The 7,483-nt window shown below is 40.5% G+C and overlaps 1 pseudogene; it reads right to left on the bottom strand.

Moving 5' to 3' along the window:
• Window positions 1–400: 400 nt before the first annotated feature.
• On the bottom strand, window positions 401–7,253 carry LOC148593134 (uncharacterized; annotated as a pseudogene).
• Between the last annotated feature and the right edge of the window lie 230 nt (window positions 7,254–7,483).

The following is a 7,483-nucleotide window of genomic DNA, read 5'->3' as shown; positions in this document are numbered from 1 at the left end:
CTGATTTTTCAAACATTAGAAGAATTATGCAAATATAAATAATAATATGCTGAAAAATCTAGTTTCTTAAACTCGTTAAAACAGTCAGTGTGTAAAAATCCCTAGGCAAGTAGTTGGTATTTTACATTATTAATTAAACCAGAAACAAAGGTGATGGGAGGGATTGTTGGATAATATTGCTCAGAAGAGAAATTGATGTAGCTTTCTTGCTCTATAACATAAATTAGGAAAAGCTTTCACATTTATCAACCTACTTATTCTTTGCAAAATGGACATATATTTATTTTTCCCTATAAGTGCTTACTTAAAAATCATAGAATCATAGAATACTTAAGGTTCGAAGGGACCTCTAGAGGTCATCTAGTCCAACCCCCTGCACACGTCAGGTCACCTAGGTCACCTAGTCCTGTGCATATGGCACAGGACTGCATCCAAGTGGGTTTTGAAGATCTCCAGAGAAGTAGACTCCGCAGCCTCTCCTGGCAACTCGTTCCACTGCTCTGTCACCCTCACTGTTCAGAATTTTTTCCTTAAGTTCCTGTGGAACTTTCCATGCTTTCGTTTGTGGCCGTTTCCTCTCGTTCTGTCAGTGGCCACCACTGAAAAGAGGCCAGCACCATCCTTCTCACTCCCTCCCTTGAGGTACTTACACACCCTGACCAGGTCTCCTCTCAGCCTTCTCTTCTCCAGGCTGAATGGGCCCAGCTCCCCTAGTCTTTCCTCATAGGGCAGATATTCCAGAACCCTGATCATCCTTTTAGCCCTGCGCTGGACTCTATCCAGCAGCTCCACATTCGTCTTGTAATATGGAGCCCAGAATTGGACACAGTACCCCAGATGTGGCCTCACCAGGGCTGAGTAGAAGGGCAGGATCACCTCCCTCAACCTGCTTGAGACGCTCTTCTTAATGCACCCAAGGATTCCATTGGCCTTGGCCATGAGGGCACACTGCTGCCTCATGGTCAACTTGTCATCCACTGTGATGCCCAGCTCCCTCTCTGCAGAGCTGCCTTCCAGAAGGTCAGTCCCCAGCCTGTACTGGTGTCTGGGGTTATTTCTCCCCAGGTGCAGGACCTTGCACTTGGCCTCGTTGAATTGCATGAGGTTTTTCCACTGCCCAGTTGTCCAGTCTGTCCAGGTCCCTCTGGATGGCAGCGCAGCCCTCTGGGGTATCGGCTACTCCTCCCAGTTTCGTATCATCAGCAAACTTGCTGAGGGAGCACTCTATGCCTTCATCCAGGTCATGGATGAATAAATTGAACAGGACTGGACTGAGGACTGACCCTTGGGGGACACAGCAGGCTACAGGCCTTCAACTAGACTCTGCACTGCTGATCACCACCCTCTGAGCTCTGCCATCCAGCCAGTTCCTAATCCGCCTCACTGTCCACTCATCTATCCCACACTTCCAAAGCTTGCTCAGGAGGATGTTGTGAGGGAGGGTGTCAAAAGCCTTAGTGAAGTCAAGATAGATGACATCCACTGCTCTCCCCTCATCTATCCAGCTGGTCATTCCATCATAGAAGGCTATCAGGTTAGTCAAGCATGATTTCCCCTTGGTGAATCCATGCTGACTACTCCTGAGCAGGTTCTTGTCCTCCACATGCCTGCAGACAACGGCCAGTATGAGCCGTTCCATGACTTTTCCGGGGGCGGAGGTGAGACTGACTGGCCTGTAGTTGCCTGGGTCCTCCTTCTTGCCTTTTTTGAAGACTGGCGTGACATTGGCTTTCTTCCAGTCCTGTGGCACCTCCTCTGTTTTCCAGGATCTTTCAAAGATGATGGAGAGTGGCTTAGCTATTTGATGGAAATACTACCTGAATTAAATACCTGGCTTGAGAAAGCATACATGCCCTAGTTACACTGAAGTTACTAGTAGGGTTTTTTTTTTGTTTTATTTTTATGTTTCCCATTTCAATTTTCATGGTGTTCTGATGACATTTTCTCTGTCATGTTTTCACTTTCAGTTCACTTGGAAAGTTTTTGTTTGCAAAGGACTGATGCTAACTTGATGGAAGATGCAGTTTGTATAGTAGAAAAAAACATCCTTCTGAATAGCTTATTCCAAGTAATGTGTCAATAGTGGGTGTTGTGGTCCATCTGATTTTAAAAGCAGTCATTTCGACAGAACAGGAAAAATTCCTGTAGAAGTACCATCACTTATTACTAATGCAAAACTCCCTTTGTACTTTGGTCGAAGAAGAAGTTCTAGACTGCTTTTAGTGCAAAATATCATGCTATTTTAATTCCCTTTCTTACTTCCCTTTTTTGAATTATGATATTTTTTAAGTAGTAGGTAGATATTATAGTTTTTGTAAGCAATTTTCAATGAACTAAAATTTCTGATCTGAAATTAAAACGCTCAGTAAAATTTTACAATATTTTCTGCATTAGTTTGCCTAAATTTCCATATCATCATATCATACAATCAAAAACGCACCAACCTATTATCAAAACATAGCATTCTTACCAAAATACATTTGTTTTCCAAAGTACCTGCATGTTTGCCCTTCATTTCCTTGAATCATTGCCTTAAATAAGCTACAATGGCAAACACAAGAATGGGTCAGTTTCTAAGCTGATGAAAGACGCTTCGATTTACTTCATTGAAGTAAACAAAACTACTGCAGTTCATATAAGCAGAGGATGTAGCCCAGTTGCTTTAGTGTTTTTTACCAGAGTGCAGAGCTTTGATTCTCTGCTGTTGCTTTGTGCATGGCTGTGTGCTGTGGTCCAGCTACCAATGCTCTCCACCGGGCTAGCAACGGTGATTGCAGCCCAGTGAAGAGAGTCAGTGCCACCCACAAGTGCACTTTGTGCCAGAAAGAAACTAGGTAAGTGAAATTACTGCTCATTGCTTAAGCTAAAAAGAGGACCAGTTCATCTGAAAAGGAACTGCGTCATTCATGCCTTTTAAAAAAACTCATTTGTTTTACCCACCTAGGATGCTGAACCGTGACCCAGCTGAGAGTAACAGCTAGAATGACATAAAACTTGTTTGTGAAAATTTCTTGAACTTTACTGTGGTGCTTTTAATTCACAGCTGTGTCTGTAATGCCGAAAGCAGAGGTTTAATGGAGTTGCCTCCAAAAGTTTTGGGAGAATACTAGAAGAGGTAACATTTGAGGATGTAAATGTTGAACATTTACATGTTCAATATAAATGTAGGAGCCCCCTAAATTGCTACTCCATTGCAAAAAAAAAAAAAAAAAAAAAAAAAAAGTTAATAGTCCTTTATGGATTTTACCTTGGTACCACTCAGTAGGACAGCTACCTTTTTTTTTTTTTTCCTTCTTATTCACCTTTTGTATGCCACAAATGGTTTTGTAGACTACCATCATAACTCCTGTTGGACCTCTCTGTTTTAGGCTGTAGCATCTTAGTCCACTGAGTCACTTTTTATGAGCCATGCCTTTCTTTTTTGGCTGTCTCTCTTCTCAACCTTTTCCAGTACTACTTGACCCTTTCTGAGGAGGAGGAATTGGCATTCAATTGATATATGTGGAGATGCAATGCGTTTTTTAATCCTGCATTGTTTGGTTTATTGACTGCTTTTCAGTAGAAGTGAAAGAAATAAGGGTGAGTGCTCTAAAGTACAGCAAGAGTAGGTACGATTGTTTAATTTCTCCAACATCTTTGTTTATCCTTCCTTGAAATGAAACAATAATACAGCCTTTCTGCTTCTGTCAGAGACAGGTTAGGCAAGAGTAGGTTCACAATATTTTAACTGAAATGAGTGAATGTAAAGAGCGTGTTCAGGATGTCCTCTTGGGTTTCTACATGGGCACTAATTAAAAGCATATTATTTTACTGGAAACTTCTGATTTTTTTTTCTTGCTTCCAGCAGTAGCAGGTAAGTTGCCAGAGAAATGGTCCTGCTGTTTTGACAGCATTTTGTTTCTCCTTGCACCAGCAATCCAAGAATTAGTGTATTTTTACATTTTGCAGATGGAATATTTTCCACTAGCATTGCATTCAGAAGGGAAAGAAACCAAGCTGCACCTATTTTGTCATTGGACTTCTAAGGAGGGGATTGGAGGGACCCTGCTAGAGTTTAGGCTTCGTGCTCCGGAGAGAGGACCCAGCAGGGACGTTGTCCTGGTGTCTCTCCATAGGGACGTGCAGGGTGAAGTGCTCTCCACTAGCTGAGCATGATGGAAGCCCTCAGCCCTCTCAGCCTCTCTCCCTTGTGAGTGCTGCAGAGCTCCTCACTTCAGGAGTGTCCGGGTATTCGACACTGGCCAATCTTGCCTCACGCCTGGTCCAAGTGAAAGCAGAAACATAAGGAATACATCTATTCTCGTTAGACAGCCAACCCAGTTATGCATACAGAAGAAGCGTGGACAGTTTCAGAAAGCTGCTGGCAGCAGATGCTTGGCTGGTGTAAAGTGGCTTCAGTGGGTCCTACGATGACACATGCCAGCTGAGGATCTGTCCTCAGTTATGCAATCGAAACATCAGATGTTTGTCTGCGCTGAAAGCTTTTGAGATGCACCACCGATAATTTTAAAGGAAATCTTAATCCTTTCAGAGCCTGCCTTTTTCAAGCCTTGTAATGACATACTGATTGTTTTATTCACTTCATCAAAACAAATCATCCGGTGTACAACATTGTGACTGACACAAACAAGGAGTTGCCATATCTCTAATCACTCCAGAATTTTGAATCTATGCAACTAGTCAAGCCACAGTGCTTTAGAAATGTAATGGTTTTCTCTGTGAGTAATGTATCTTTCAAGTCATCAGATAATATGGACTGTATGATCAAAAAGCTGCCTAGTTTTCTAAGCTACTCAAGCATCTTGCTGCTGTTTTGTATGTGCATGCAAAAAGAGCAGAAAGAGGGCAGCACTTTGTTGATGTTTCTTCTTAAGAAGTTCTTATAAAGTCCTTGCACCTCTAATTTTGTCAGATGTATTAATTAGCAGTGAAATTCACTCTCAGCAAAAATATTTGTTCAAATGTTTTGTACAGGCTGCTATTACTTTAGATATTTATGGGGAAAAACTTGCTTTTATCTGAGGTTTGTATCATGCTTCCTCGTAAAGTCCTTTTTGTTGACATTTTCATCGTCTGCTTTCACTGAAAACTGAAAATGAGGCATTAGGCAGTAATTTTGCTTTGCAGCAATAATAGTAAAAGTACTGTTGTACCAGTCTAAGATGAAAATTTAAATTTAGTTATATGGCATTTTCCACGTTCTCATGGTACATTTTGCCACATGTGCCCGCCAAATTTAGTTTTGAAAATCCAATTTTCACAAAATACTACATTTTTTATAAAAGTAGATTTTAGTATTCAGCATAGAATTCTGACTGGCTCAGGAAAGAAATAATGCTGTTGCAGGTTTGTGGAGTGCCCAGTTATTACCTATCTGAGCTTATAGTTAATAGCAAATACATGACCTGTTCACGTCTTCAAGAGACCTTGAGAAAAGTAAAGAAAAGAATGGAAGAACCATTCATGTGTATAAACAGAAAGCTAGATATTTTTCTGATAAACAGAAATCGTTAATATTTCTGTTTACAAAGGTACTTTAACTAGAAAGAAAATACATTTGTAAGATAGTTGTAGTAAAATATTATTCTAAGCTATCTATCTGTTTATAGCTTTCATGACCGTTCTAAATTAGAGTGCTTTCTAGGGAGCTTGAAGGTTCTTGAAGTTTTTCTTTTTTTTTAAGAAGAGCATAAAATCTTAGGAGACATCAAGCGGATGTTTTAGTATCAGAACCACTAGAAAATTAGTCATTTGCATTCAGAGGGTGTAAAGCATCTGTGGTTTATGGTACTGGAGGATTTGGGATAATGAGATGGTAACTGTAAACAGACCGAAGCTGATAACTGCTTAAAAATAGCACCGAAGACTGCTCAAAGTGGGAACTGGAAAACTTGGAATATTGTTTTCTATACTGGGCATGATGTACTTCTCTTACCGGTGTTATTCCTGAATGTTAGGGATTCAATGTGTGTCAAGGTAAAGGTCCAGTACTACAGAGTTAAGGATAATTGAATAGAAACTCATACACTGATAGAGCTGAATTATTGCAAGTCCCTGGGTGTAAAGCTCATAACTGCAAGTTTTTAATTTTACTTTAATCTGTTCTATGGTTGTTAATTCATGCTACAGAATCCCAAGTATTTTGCTGTTCTGTACAGCTCTTCTGTAAGTTTGGAGCTCTTTAGTCTCAATACCCTATCAGCACTCCAGCATTTCATCCTTTTCTCTCCACCTGAAGCTCTGAAGTATCAGAAATTTGAAGACTTGAAAAGTATTCATGAACACTTCAGGAAAAGGCCTGCCACTGTATGAGCAAAGAAAGTACCTTATGTCCAAAATGACCTTATACATAGCATCATGTGTAGGTTATTTTAGGCACCACATTCAGATGCAATTTCTGGAAAATACAATGCTGAAGACAGGAATTCCAAGTCCTTTTAGGATCTATGGAGGAAGCAGAGAAGGGGGAAAGCAGCAGCGGGAGTTGGGAGGGCATGAGATAAATAAACACTTTATGGGCAAAGTTCTTGCTTCTCTGCTCTCTGTTTTTCTGCCAAAGTGTACCAAATAAAATCCATTAGAGGAAACATCACCTGTTTTATCTGGTAGCTGGCGATACATCCCCCCTAGTGAGTCCTGCTAGCAGAAAGCCTAACATAGCCTCTGGGGCTGCCAACTGGAGCTTTCACTGCAGGTTGCCTAGAGGGGTTGTCAGCAATATCAGTTCATTTGGATTTGTCATTTCCATAAAAGCTGTTTGTCTTAACACTGTCCTATCATGTGAATTTTCTTTAAATAGTAGATAAGCTTACAATGAGGGATAAGTTCTTGATTGCAAAGGTGGATTTGCTATTGGAAATGAGAAGAATGAAATAGGAAAATGGAAAATTTAAAAGGCACCTGAAAGTAATCATTTCTCCAAGTTGCTATATGAGTTGAGACTTGCCTCAGTTTTCCTAGCTCAAGGCTGATTCCACAAAGCTCCACAGTCAAAGACCTGTCTTGGAGAGCAGATGTATAAACTGAACTTGGGAAGGTTGAGCCTTTCTTGCTCTAGGCACCCTGTGATTTGACATTTCCTCTTTTTGTTAGTCTCCAATGGGTCTTTTGGTCTTGCTACCGTTCTCTTCCTATTATATACAAAACAAAAATTACTTTGATAGCAAGTATTTCTGGTAATATTTACCTGGTTTTTCTTCCCTAATTGCCTGGAATATTTGTTTCTCCTGTCTCGGGGAGCCTTCTCTGTGCATTGTCATTTTAGTCCTCACTTAGCACATTTCTTCTGGTTGAAAGATTTTTTTTTTCCCAGGTTTCTGCTTTTTTTGTAGCTTGACAGGACCCTGTGTATATCATAAGAAGTATTTATTTTGCTGTGCATTAGTCTTATTAGATTCCTAACCTATGTGTTTTTCATCGTGATGATAGAAAGCAGCTTTAGCATTCAAATGGTCATTTAAATTGCTTTCAGCAGGGTCGCCTG

The sequence above is a fragment of the Tinamus guttatus genome, unplaced genomic scaffold, assembly GCF_059628265.1.
Source record: "Tinamus guttatus ecotype Peru unplaced genomic scaffold, ASM5962826v1 Tinamus_guttatus_pri_ptg000456l, whole genome shotgun sequence".
In the NCBI taxonomy this organism is placed as follows: domain Eukaryota; kingdom Metazoa; phylum Chordata; class Aves; order Tinamiformes; family Tinamidae; genus Tinamus; species Tinamus guttatus.
This window is presented reverse-complemented; position numbering and strand designations above follow the sequence as displayed.